This window comes from Triticum aestivum, chromosome 1D (genome assembly GCF_018294505.1).
Source record: "Triticum aestivum cultivar Chinese Spring chromosome 1D, IWGSC CS RefSeq v2.1, whole genome shotgun sequence".
NCBI lineage: Eukaryota > Viridiplantae > Streptophyta > Magnoliopsida > Poales > Poaceae > Triticum > Triticum aestivum.
In genome coordinates this window covers 405,650,418-405,664,686 of record NC_057796.1, presented here as the reverse complement: position 1 = coordinate 405,664,686, position 14,269 = coordinate 405,650,418, and positions in this window count along the sequence as shown.

Sequence of the window (14,269 nt, the reverse complement as noted above, 5' to 3'; positions counted from 1 at the left end):
AAAGCGTCGTGGCGGGATCTACATGTGAAGCGGAGTACATGGCAGCCTCGGAGGCAGCACAGGAAGCAGTCTGGATGAAGGAGTTCATTACCGACCTAGGGGTGATTCCCAATGCGTCGGGCCCAATGACTCTCTTCTGTGACAACACTGGAGCTATTGCCCTTGCGAAGGAGCCCAGGTTTCACAGGAAGACCAGGCATATCAAGCGTCGCTTCAACTCCATTCGTGAAAGTGTTCAAAATGGAGACATAGATATTTGTAAAGTACATACGGACCTGAATGTAGCAGATCCGTTGACTAAACCTCTCCCTAGGGCAAAACATGATCAACACCAGGACGCAATGGGTGTTCGATTCATCACAATGTAACTAGATTATTGACTCTAGTGCAAGTGGGAGACTGTTGGAAATATGCCCTAGAGGCAATAATAAATGGTTATTATTATATTTCTTGTTCATGATAATTGTCTTTTATTCATGCTATAATTGTATTGTCCGGAAATCGTAATACATGTGTGAATACATAGACCACAACGTGTCCCTAGTAAGCCTCTAGTTGACTAGCTCGTTGATCAACAGATAGTCATGGTTTCCTGACTATGGACATTGGATGTCATTGATAACGGGATCACATCATTAGGAGAATGATGTGATGGACAAGACCCAATCCTAAGCATAGCATAAAAGATCGTGTAGTTTCGTTTGCTAGAGCTTTTCCAATGTCAAGTATCTTTTCCTTAGACCATGAGATCGTGCAACTCCCGGATACCGTAGGAGTGCTTTGGGTGTGCCAAACGTCACAACGTAACTGGGTGACTATAAAGGTGCACTACGGGTATCTCCGAAAGTGTCTGTTGGGTTGGCACGGATCGAGACTGGGATTTGTCACTCCGTGTGACGGAGAGGTATCTCTGGGCCCACTCGGTAATGCATCATCATAATGAGCTCAATGTGACTAAGGCGTTAGTCACGGGATCATGCATTGCGGTACGAGTAAAGAGACTTGCCGGTAACGAGATTGAACAAGGTATTGGGATACCGACGATCGAATCTCGGGCAAGTAACATACCGATTGACAAAGGGAATTGCATACGGATTGATTGAATCCTCGACACCGTGGTTCATCCGATGAGATCATCGTGGAACATGTGGGAGCCAACATGGGTATCCAGATCCCGCTGTTGGTTATTGACCGGAGAGGCGTCTCGGTCATGTCTGCATGTCTCCCGAACCCGTAGGGTCTACACACTTAAGGTTCGGTGACGCTAGGGTTGTAGAGATATATGTATGCGGAAACCCGAAAGTTGTTCGGAGTCCCGGATGAGATCCCGGACGTCACGAGAGGTTCCAGAATGGTCCGGAGGTGAAGAATTATATATAGGAAGTCAAGTTTCGGCCACCGGGAAAGTTTCGGGGGTTACCGGTATTGTACCGGGACCACCGGAAGGGTCCCGGGGGTCCACCGGGTGGGGCCACCTATCCCGGAGGGCCCCGTGGGCTGAAAGTGGAAGGGAACCAGCCCTTAGTGGGCTGGGGCGCCCCCCTTGGGCCTTCCCTCCTGCGCCTAGGGTTGGGAACCCTAGGGGGGAGCTTCCCCCTTGCCTTGGGGGGCAAGGCACCCCTTCCCCCCCACTTGGCCGCCGCCCCCCCTTTGGATCTCATCTCCAGGGCCGGCGCCCCCCCAGGGGGCCTATATAAAGGGGGGGGAGGGAGGGCAGCAACCTACAGCCTTGGGCGCCTCCCTCCTCCCCTGCAACACCTCTCTCTCTCTCTCTCTCTCTCTCTCTCTCTCTCTCTCTCTCTCTCTCTCGCAGAAGCTCGGCGAAGCCCTGCCGGAGACCCGCTACATCCACCACCACGCCGTCGTGCTGTTGGATCTCCATCAACCTCTCCTTCCCCCTTGCTGGATCAAGAAGGAGGAGACGTCGCTGCATCGTACGTGTGTTGAACGCGGAGGTGCCGTCCGTTCGGCACTCGGTCATCGGTGATTTGGATCACGGCGAGTACGACTCCGTCATCCACGTTCATTGGAACGCTTCCGCTCGCGATCTACAAGGGTATGTAGATGCACTCCTTTCCCCTCGTTGCTAGTAGACTCCATAGATGCATCTTGGTGAGCGTAGGAAAATTTTAAATTATGCTACGATTCCCAACATGAACTACCATGAGAGTTATGGATGGATAATATTTGTCCACAATGAATTTCTCCAATATATTTTGGATATAGACAACATAGTATACCATAATGTAGGAATGAAGGTGCTCAAGTTGTAGTAACGAGCGGTGTTTTGGTGTAACCAAATCCTTCATTTAAACTCCGTCATTAGATGATTACATGTGTCGTCATTGCAGACATACAAACATGGATAATCATCTTTGCAGGAGTAATCCTTTTGTATAAGGAACTCACTATGTCGGTTGTACCATATGTACCGACCACAATAAGTCTTATGGTGACTTACTAGTTTTACACAATGTATGTTGCATTTTGTATTTCGATTCAGAATTTAGGTTCCATCGGGAATCAATCATATATGTTTGAATCTAGTGATTCACATGGATATGTAATCACTACATCTATCAACTGCAGAGATAGATGATTTTGTACTGCCAATGATATAAGTTATCGGAATGAGATTCCACCTCTGGAGAATAGTTGGGTATCTGCGTGAACCCTTGTGCTACAATACTTGCTCTTTGTTTCACCACCTCGTTGTTCTCAATTCTGTTTCCAGAAGAAAACTGGTGTAGGTATTGCTTATGAATACCTTCCCATTATTGAGCAAGATCATTTCTATCTAGATAATACCCTTTGCTTGAGTTCAGTCCGAGTGATGTTCACACTTTGCCATGGCCATGGTCTTTGGATCTGAATCATTTGAAAGGTTTTTGCAATCTAGTTGAGAAATGTATGTCGACAATTGTATACTTCTGGTTATTTGATTCTCCAGAATCTATATATCGATATATAGTTGATGGAAATATCGTTACCCATGACGACTGCTCGCGATTTCCCAATGCGACTGAGTCGGGTATTCCGATGTCCCGGTCATTGTGTGCACTATGACCTGGGCTGGTGGAGGTTTCCCATCCACTGGGTGTATACTACCCATTAGTTGTCTGCCAACGTGAAGCTGACTTGCATTTACTGATTCACTGGTCTTGATATCCTTACTTGCGAGAAGCTGAATCCTGATGTACTTCTGCCATACATCTCCCCATGTTGCTTTGAACGGGAAGTCGAGTGGATTTTGTTGGTACCTCCACTCTTTCAGGCGCACTATTGCAGGATTGTAGGATTGTGTGATACCTTTATAGTCAGTAAATGAATCTGGCAGGTTATTTGCAATGTATTGCAAATCTTCTGAACACATAGTTCAGATCTTTGAGTAAGTGGATTTGAGGCAGAAATGTGTTGAACATTCCACTAATTTCCTGGCATTCTTTATGGTACTTGAAATCTCCCCCTAATGCCTGGAAATGTTCCTCATTGAATCAGCATACTGGCCTTGAATAACTCCCCATGTGAGGGGCTTGAGGTATTGACGGAAATACAGTTACTCCTCACATAGATCCCAACTATATGTTGAGGGGCCAATGATGTATGCCGGGTGGTGATATCGGTATGCAACCGAATTACCGCAGATAGGAAATACTTGGTAGATATCCACATATCAAAGATAGAGGGGAATAATATTATGCAGTTCTGTCATGAGCGTGTAAAACTGCATGACTCCAACGTAAAGTTGGTAAGTTGCAATTCCAAAGTAAAGATAATGCAATGAGCTTAACTCTTTGGATAGGATTCTACCAAACCATTTTGAGTCTAGACATTAGGACAAATTGCTAAACTTCAATCCAAGGGCCATAGAGAAGGCACTCAAGGAGAATTCTGCAATGTTATCCATTCGATTTGCTTGAAATCGATGTCAGGATAATGAGCCAATGGTTTTGTCTGAATAAACCACACACTTAAGACCATCATGTAGATATGTCTTTTAGAACCATGGAATACCTGAATAGTCTAGTCAATGGATGGGAAGAGCCACTTACCTCAACTTGATGCATTCAAGGAGTCTGAGTGGTTCAGCGTAGACTTTAAGGTGTGTGAGCCTTAAAATTAGCTTCCTTGTGTCACTTGTAGTGCACATAAAATCCAAATGTTGTTAGAATTTAGCATCATAATAATCATAAACTAATGGAATTGCTGATAGTTTCGGTTTCAACCCAATGTCTCGATGACCAAGGCGAGTATGCCAAGTTTGTCATGTACAAGACACTCTGGAAACTATTTCGTACGCAACATGTGCTACGGGTTGCGTCGTATGTGTAGTACAATGCAGATGATACACAGAGAATGTGCTCGCCATATCCGTTGCATATGGTAAAGAGAAGTTATTTCTCTTTCTTGTCATCATAAGTTTCTCTATGGAAACTGTTTTGACGGATACCTCTATAGTTTAGTAGGGTACTAGTTAAACCGGGAAGCAATAAAGCATCCTGACATTACTTGAGTACCCACAGGGATAGTAAATATGACTCGAGTTGAGCCAACAAATACCTCATCGCGTCTAGCGATTTTAAAATATCTCCTTTGTCTCAACGAGAGTGGAAACATTTCACTTCCCTGAGTATAGAGCTTGTGGTGCATATGTCCACAAGGCATATATCATCTTTCATCAGATTGACCCCCGTAGAAATCTATATATAGACATGAAGATTCTCAATAGGAAAATCACTCAGATATATAGAATACATAATAATGTACTTGTACCAAAGTGCTGATACAATATATTGTGATATACAATATATGATGACAACAATACTTATGTTCTTATTAGGACATCGTAAATGGACATAAATCATGTTGACCACTCAGGAGATTGAGAGACTAAACAATGTCTTCAAACATGTTAGTTGAGTCATATTCAACCACACGTTCTCCGTGTCCATAGGATCCCGTCATCACTGGTGATGTCGGGTTGAAGGTTGAAGTGATCTACAAACCTTTGCCCTTGAGTTCATTGTGTCCCAAGAATTGCTGATACAGAATAACCAGATGCTGATATCTGAATCTAATGCCTTATAATGTATAAGACAACATTTTTCTGTCAGCGGTGTGACCCTGACTAGAGGTGAATCCAGGATTGCACACATTATCCCACGAGACACAAGAGCAAGCACGATGTCCATGGCCCAGATAGGGCAGTGGTGGCCATTGAGGGCGAATGCCTCAAATTCTTTAGTCATTGGTTACCAGAGATAATTAATTTACAACAAGTAAATTAAAGACCATCATGGTTAATGTTGTAATGAAATTTGCAAAATTGATATAGTTTCAAGAAGTTGGCTTGAAACCATTAGTGTGAATCTCAAATTGCTAATTATGACACCTTGAAGATAATCTCCAAACTGGAGTAGATCTCGCAGCATTAGGAAGTATAATCTAATGAAATCAGTAGATACTCACTCCTAATGCCTTATGTCACGACTTAGTAAAAATATATGGGAGAGCACTTTGTAAAGCAATCATAGTGTCAAATGACAAAATGTAGGCTTAAAGAGTAGTGGTGATAATCTGCAAAGTAGTAGATCTACACACTACCTTGTGATCCCAATACATCAATTTGAAGTAATCACTTTGAATTTTGCATCCATACTTGCAAGAAATTGAAATCTCAATTGCAAATAGACGTATTAATCTCGACATGTGGCGAACACGGAAATATATACATTATAGAAATATTCCGGAATACCTCGTACTCAACGGAGAAACAGTACTACAGAGGTACTGAATTTATCTTTGCAAGAGATTAAAAATCTCTATTGCAATGGACGTAATTAATCTCAACACGTGATAAACGTGGAAATGTATTACATCAACTTAAGATCTGGAATACATCTTGGTACTCAACAGAAAAATACTACTAGTGTAATGAATAATAATGATGTTGCAAACTTGATCCTCAAGTGAAAAACTTGAATTGTATAGATATCAAATTAAATGAGATCTTGTATCAAATTGCAAGATAATTCAGCAGAGTGAATTAATATTTTGCGAGAGAAAACTGATCTCAACCGCAATGAGATTATTTTGCGAGAAAAAGAAAATTTCTCAATAACAAATGTTGTGCGAGAAAACTTAATCTCAATCACAAAACAATGTCATTGTACTAATGGAACATGTTATAGGAATTGCTAAAAGCAAACACATTGAACATGCCACATACAATAACCATATATTTTCTGGAATGTTAAAACTCAACAGAAAAATAGGCTATCATGCGTGAGAGAATTGTAGGCAGTCATTTGTGATTATAGGAAACCACAATGTCTGAAGTGAAAACTGCCGAAGAGATAAGGTTCTCTTTTTTTTTCTCGTGCAGTCCCTGATAACCGCCACCGCCGGGAGACGGTCGCACTGTGCACCGCCGTGCCATGCGCTAGCAGCGCCGCATCGCCTGTATATACGGAACCGCTCTGTCGACGCCGCAGAGGGTACCGCGCTGGAGGGCCAGGCCACGTCGCGCGCGCCTGAGGGCATCGCTGTCTGGCCGTCCCATCTCCTTCACGGGAGGGGCCGTGGCCCCGAGCAGCAACGCCGGAGGGCGCCGCTCGTTGGGGAGTTGAAGCCCTACAGCCGCGCCATGGTCCACTGCTCCGCGCCTCTCTACAGATCGAGGGTGCAGCGGCGTGTGCCATAAGCCGTGGTCGCGGGCACCGCCATGCGCAGGTTCCGTCGATTGGAGCCGCGCCGATGGGAGCGTCGCCGTGCCTAGCGTTGGAGGGACGAGAAGCATCACCGGGCTGGGAGCCGTGCGCCGGAGGGCGCTGCCCCGCAAGGAGCCGCCTCCGACGTTGTGCGCCAAGGCGACGCCGAGCGCTGCCGTTGGCAGTGGACTCGAGCACCAGGCATGGGCCTCGCTGGGGTAAGACTTGCTTCATGGCTTCCTGTTCATGGGAAAGCAATTATTTTATAACCAGGAACGAAATTAGTAAAGTAGCACCTTGTTTATTAGACGAAGACGCTGATGGGTGGTGCTTGACTCCGATTCAGTTCTTCTTCCCCTCAGGATTTTCCTCCCTTGGAGTTCGTTCGAGTTGAAAATCGCTGGAGTTGCTGGGGGGCGTCGTGGCATGGAGTCGGGGTGGAGGGCCGGTCGCAGGCACTGCCGCCGATGCGGGGCTGCGCGCCGCACCGGGATTGGTCATGGCCGTGGCCGCCGCTGAGTAACGCGGGCCCCGCGCGTGGGAAGGGCCTCGCCGGGAGTAGCGACGGGACCAAGGGCATCGCTGTCGAGGACTGGCCGAGGCCTGCCGATCTGCGCCAGATGCAAGACGAGGGCGCGTCGTCTGCCGGGGAGCGTCGCTGCTGCTCTTCGAGACGTCGCTGGCCTCGGTCTTCCGCCGTTCCGTGTCGCCCCGTGAGGCCGGTAGTCGCTCTGCCGAGAGCGTGCCGATAACGTATTGAAAAGAAACGAGAGAGAGGGAGACATACAGAAGTAAAAGTGAATCATTGTTTTCATTAATGATGGGATTACACATATATATAGCCCTCGAAAGGGTGCGTCCGAAGAGACACGAGACAAGTGCCTTGATTAGGAAAAGAATGGATTAATAGGATTAATTAAATCCTAACAAAAAAACAAAATCGAGCAAATGCTAAAGGTAGGAGTCAAACATTGAACTTCCTTAAATGTAAACTTCTTCTAAGTGCTTTTTTTTTGGTTTATTAGCTGCGCCCGCCGCCTAGAAAAGCAAGTTGGCGCGAAAACGCCATGCGTTGCCCGCAAAATCTTCCATTTCATTTCTTTTCCTCTCATCAGATAGAAAAATCCAAACCGTTGATTTAATTGGACGGTGGCAGATGGATTAATCATTGCCAAAGCCAAACACGACGATGCTGATAAAAACCCTCCTCGGTTCCCACTTCCCAGCACCCGAGTCGTTCCCAATTCCCCTACCACACCAACATCCCTAGAAAAATCATTCCAAAGCGTCCGGCCAAGCCGCTAGCCATGGATGCGGCGGCCTCAGCCGCTGTCGCGGCAGCCAAGGAGGCGGCTCTGGCCGCATCTGCCGCGGCATCTGCGGCTGCCAAGCAGGCGGCAGTGGCAGCTTCGACTGCGGTGGAGGCGGCGGCTGCCAAGGAGGCGGCGCTGGTCGCGTCTGCTGCCGCATCGGCTGCCGCGAAGGAGGCAGCGGCGGCGGCTGCGACCGCGACGGAGGCGGCCGTGAAGGCTTCGGCTGCGTCCTTAAATGCGAAGGAGGCAGCGGATGCGGCGGCGGCCACAGGGGAGGCCGCGACGGTGGCGATTCAGGCTTCCAAGAAGCGGAAGTTCCATCTTATCGACGGCGACGACGATGATCTCATCAGCCGCCTCCCCGACGCCGTCCTCGGCAGCATCGTGTCTCTTCTCCCCACCAAGGAAGGTGCCCGCACGCAGGTCCTCTCCCGCCGGTGGCGTCCGCTCTGGCTCTCCGGCTCCGCTCCTCTGAACCTCGTGGTGGACTCTGAACTCAAGACCATCGGCTTGGTTTCAAAGATCCTCTCCGAGCATCCTGGACCCGCGCGCTGCTTCTCGCTCCGCCTCCACATCGACGACTGCTACGACAGGATCGAAGGCTGGCTCAGTTCCCAGGCGCTGTACAGCCTGGAGGAGCTCGAGCTCGCCCCCAATCTCTTGTTCGCCAAGACGGAGAAGTTGTGCCTGCTGCCATCGTCCGTGCACCGCTTCTCGTCCACGCTCCGCGTGGCCAAATTCCACGGCTTCCATTTCCCCGACTTGATTGTGCAGCTGTCCCTCAAGTTTCCGGGCCTCGAGCAGCTGACCCTGGCTAGCGTCACCATCTCAGAGGACGCCCTCCAGACTCCAGAGCATGCTCTCTGGCTGCCCTGCCTTGGAAAGCCTCGAGCTGAAGGAAAATTCGGGCATTGCTCGCCTCTGCATCAGCTCCCAGACCATTAGGAGCTTAGTTTGGCAAGTTTGGCAGCACTGTCTTTCTAAAACTGTGGTAATCCAAAACCTCAGTTTCTCAACGCGAGGGCAATCAATACCTCAGTTTGTCTAAACCATGGTTTTTCTCTGTTTTGCGGAAACCATCTATTGGTTTGGCAAATGTTGTTTTCTTGTAATTTTTGACTGACTACAACTAACTCAGCTACACTTAAGCTAGCTGATGCATGCACCCATGCCAGGCAAGCCAAGTCCTCTCGGCCACTTCTAGATGCTAGCGCGACGCGACTCCCTATATGCATGCTAGATCCCTGATCGGACGGAGGAATCGCTGGCAACGACGGACAGAAGAACATGGACTCGAGAGACCAACGAAACACAAGTTAATCATCTAACCAAAAATGCCTAATAATCAGGATATAAGTTACACTACGATTAACAGATAATGAGGAGGAGTTGGAGGCACGGACTTTTCGCTTGGTTCAGTTTTTAAAAAAGAGGTCGGGACCTCTTTTTTAGATACTGCAAGAAAACCACGGTATGAAAAATACCACAGTATCTTAAACTACAGTATTTCTTTCATCCAAACACCTTAAAGTATTTAATACCATGGTATTTTTCTGAAACCACGGTATTTCCAAAAAACTGCAAAAATACTTTGCATCCAAACGCACCCTTAGGCTTTTGCGCTGACCGGTGGAGTGGTGGAGGTGTCTTTCTGCAAGAGCTGGTCATCGAGGACGCCCCGTGCCTTGAGAGATTGCTGTCGCTCGATCCAAAGTGTGGCACAACGATCATACGCATAATCCGGGCACCTAAACTGCAGCCTTCAGCAGTTGCATTCGAACTCACCTTCTTATGTGCAGGCTATTATTCTTAGAGAATATGTGCACTTTGTTCTGCAGAAAATGGTTGATGTCAGTTTTACAACCAAAATGCACACCATGAGGGTTTTGGTTCTCTGCTCTGCTGGCCCTAATATTGACGAAGTGGTTAACTTCCTCAAGTGCTTCCCCTGCTTGGAGAAGTTGTATGTCATTGTGAGTATAGAACATTGTTGCATGCCTTAAATTAAATGTCAAAACAAGCATTTCATGGATGTGTAATCTAGCCAACAATTTTTTTTCGAGAGTACGCAATTGCGTACCGTATTTTTATAGAAGAAGAGAACAAGATTTACAAGAGTCCACACGGCGATGCGAACATCATCGTGGGAGCACCCACTCCACAAAAAGCTAAGCTAATGTCTCACAAAACGTTGTAAACCACCAACACCGTTAGCCGCTAAGTTCCACTCTCTAATACTCCCTCCGTCCGGAAATACTTGTCTGAGGAATGGATGAATCTAGATGTATTTTAGTTCTAGATACATCCATCTGTATCCATTTTTTCGACAAGTATTTTCGGACGGAGGGAGTATCATCTAATATTATGCGGGCAAGGTCTTTCGCCGGCATTTGCTGCTCCCTCCTGTTGAAGACTCTGGCATTACGTTGCTTCCACAACGCCCATGCCGTGCATATGACCAGGCTATCGAATTCTCTCCTCTCCTTACCATGGAAGCTTCTACGCGTCTGGATCCACCACTCCACTATGGTATCCTCAGTCGTCGGTCTAGTGATTGGTAGTTGTAGCTCATCCATGCAAGTGTACCACACTTCCTGTGCGTACACACAATGAGCAAGGATGTGCTCAGCGTTGTCTTCACTTTGCAGGCAGGTGAAACAAGGCGAGGGTTGATCTTGCAAACCATGGAGTGCTCTCCGGTCCGAAGTCCATATCCTGTGCTGCGAAGCCAACCATGCGAATATCTTGAGTTTAAGCGGTGCATAGCTTCTCCAAATACATGTGGCCGCAGGTGCTCGAGTCAATCCTTGGCAGAGTCTATCATAAGTGGCCTTTGCCGAATATGTGCCCTCCTCTCCTGAGCATGGCCAAGTGAACTTGTCTTCCACCAAGGGGTCTCTCTGAGTTGTGGCAATTGCATGTCTGAGATGCATCAATTGCAGTTGGGCCATGAAAGATATGTCCCCTTGTATGTCCTGCCCCCACCTGTCATCTGTAAGCGCTTGTTGGACTATGCGTGAGTTGATCACCCGTGTTTCAACCATGGCTTGAATGTTTGGGGCAATATCCTGAGTTTTAAACCCATGTATCCATCTGTCTCTCCAGAAGAGAACACGATCACCTCGTCCAACCTCAATTCCCACCAAACTATCGAACACCGCTCTTGCATCTGTATCAACTGTCAGTGCAAGATTGCTCCATGGCCTCTCCTTGTCAACTCTGCTCAACCACTCCCACCTAGCCCTTAGCGCCAGAGCTTGGAGTTTCAGATTTTTGACTCCCAGTCCACCAAAGCATGTGGGCCTGCAGATGGTGTTCCATGCCACCAAGCATTGGCCACCATTTGTTTTGTCCTTGCCCGCCCAAAAGAAGGATCTCATCCATGTGTCTATTTCTTCGAACACCCAATCAGGTGCATCCGGGATTAGCAATTGGTGGACTAGTCTGGCTGAGATAACGGATTTGACCAACACCAATCTACCCGACCTCTGGATGAACCCCTCTCTGCCAGCCCGGGACCATTTTCCTGACCATATCAAGTAAAGGTTGCCATTCATTCCTAGTCAGCTGACGGGTGGCAAGTTGCAGTCCAAGATATCTTATAGGAAACTCAGCGAGGGAGCACTGCAGCAAGCTTGCCACCCTGTCTTTATCCTCCTGCTCCCCTCTAATGACGGTAGCCGTCGATTTGCCATAATTCACCTTGAGGCCGGAGGCCGTCCCAAACACTAGCAGCGCCTCCCGGACAAAGTGCAGGTCTTGGAGCGTTGGGCGGATGAAGAACGTGACATCGTCGGCGTATATCGAGATGCCTCTGAAAGAGCTGAGCACTCCTACCTCCGAAGCTCTAGTAACCGTGGCTGTGAGAGCGTCCATCGAAATAACAAATAGCAGCGGGGAGATCGGGTCACCTTGCCTGAGGCCTTGCGCATGAATGATACTTCTGCCCGGCATCCCATTGACCAAGATGCGAGTGGAAGCAGTTTGCAGAAGGATTGACAGCCATTTGATCATCCTCTGCCCAAAACCTTTGGCCTTGAGCACCTCGAACAAGAACGGCCAAGAAAGTTCCAGCCACTCTCAGGCACATGGAGGTCATCAAAGGTTATGAATAATGCTCGGAAGTATGACCCACTGGACCCAATTGAATGCTTTGAGCTCCATCTCAAAAAAGTGGTGTTGAAGAATTATGACGGCAACAAGAGTTTATCTGTTGACTTTGCAAAGTTCTTTGTTCAGAATGCGAAAGGGCTAAAGGAAATGAAAATCACATTGCCTTACCACCGCCAGCACGAATGGTGCACTAATAAACTCGATACGCTACGACGCAGCGGTAGAGCTTCTCGAGATGCTCGAATTGAACTGACATGTGGCTCTAAGGATCGTTTCACACACAACAGGCATACCCATGATTTGTCAATGGATGACCCCTTCGACTTGCCCTCCAGAGGATGCTCAAAGTGTAAAGAGAAGGGTCTAGGAGTTGCTATATACCAAACTTAATTAGAGCTTGAGATGCCAAGACCACCAACCTGTGGTGCTAGCCAGTAAGCCTCCAAGCCTTTCTCGGGTGTAGTTGATGCCCATCTTGAACAATGAACATTGACTTGCCTTCTTTTGAAAGCCCAAGCTTTTATTTTTAGCCTTTAATATTGTCCCAGCCTTCTGATGCTGTAAGAAAGGACGTACTCGCTCCGATTCATATCAATTGACGTACACTTAGTATAACTTTGTACTACTAAAGTTGTACTAAGTGTGTGTCGATTAATATGGTTCGGAGAGAGTACTTCATTTAGTGATGAAATGTTTTATGATTGACTCAGAATTGTACCAGGACAAAGGAGGTGGTGTCTAAGCTCAGGCTTGAAATCTGAACTTGCATAATGTGTTTTCTGTTCTATCGTGCTTGAAGCGGTTCATCAGTAGTTTATTTTCTGCTCTGTTGCGCTTGCGCCTGAAGGGGTTCCTTAGTGGTTTATTTTCCGTTCTGTTGCGCTTGGATGCTACTCCCTCCGATCCATATTAATTGTCACATATTTAGTACAAAGTTGTACTAAGTTTGTGAGAATTAATATGGGTTAGAGGGAGTACTTTTTAATCTGTTATGTCTAGGTAGTAATCCTCGTTCCTTTGCTGTTTGGTCTTGTATCGTAAGCTAGTAACACCAGCAGTTACTATCTTTATGTATCATATAACTGTATTTTTAGTGAAAAAGGATGGCAGTGTCATTTAACTCGGTGTCACCCTTTAAGCAGTGTACGACATGTATGGTCTGGAAGTCGCAAAGCAGAGAGCCGCCTCCATCCCATAGGCAGAGATCCATAAATTGGCATGAAAACCTATATAAGATGATACCAAATATACTGATCAGCATCAATCTTTTCGTATGGATGATGTTTTGTGATAGTCGTTTGTTTACGTGCTCTCGGTCAGGCAACTCAAGCGGGTGGATTTCCAGTATCTCGAAGACAAGGCGGCCGGCAAATTGGTCACTTGGGAAGGCCAAAACATCACAACTATGGGGCGCACGGCCCTTGTCAAGTCAGTCCTTTGCTCCCAAGCGGTGTTCTCAATCACGCCGCTCGTCGTGCCTCAAAGCACTCTTCGGAGTCTGACCAAGATTGAACGGGCTTTCCTCTGGTCAGGTGCTGACAAGACTACGGGTGCCAAGTGCAAAGTGAAGTGGGACACGGTTTGTAGGCCGAAGGAGTATGGTGGCCTTGGGGTGCTTAACTCTGAAAAATTTGCGCGTGCCCTTCGCCTTAGGTGGCCTTGGTACGAATGAAAGGAGCCCCACAGATTGTGGGTTGGTTTTGGCAACCCTTGTACGGAGGACGATCTCAACTTCTTTTATGCCTCCACCACCATTACTCTGGGCAACGGAGCCAAAACGCCTTTCTGGGATTCTCCTTGGCTCCTTGGCCGTAAGCCCAAGGAGATCGCCCCGCTCATCTATGAGGCCTCCAGGAGGAAGAATTGGAAGGTCAGGGAGGCTGTTAGAGAGGACGCTTGGATCTTCAAAATCAACTACAACAACATCGTCACCGGAGACCACATTCGAGAGTTTTTCACTCTTTGGATGCTTTTGGATGACGTCCATCTTGAGGAGCATCGGGAGGACGACATCACCTGGAAGCATTCCAATGATGGGATGTACTCGGCAGCCAGTGCTTATAAAGCGCAGTTTCTTGGCTTAACCTTGTCCCCAATGGATCGCATGGTTTGGAAAGTTTGGGCTCCTCTGAA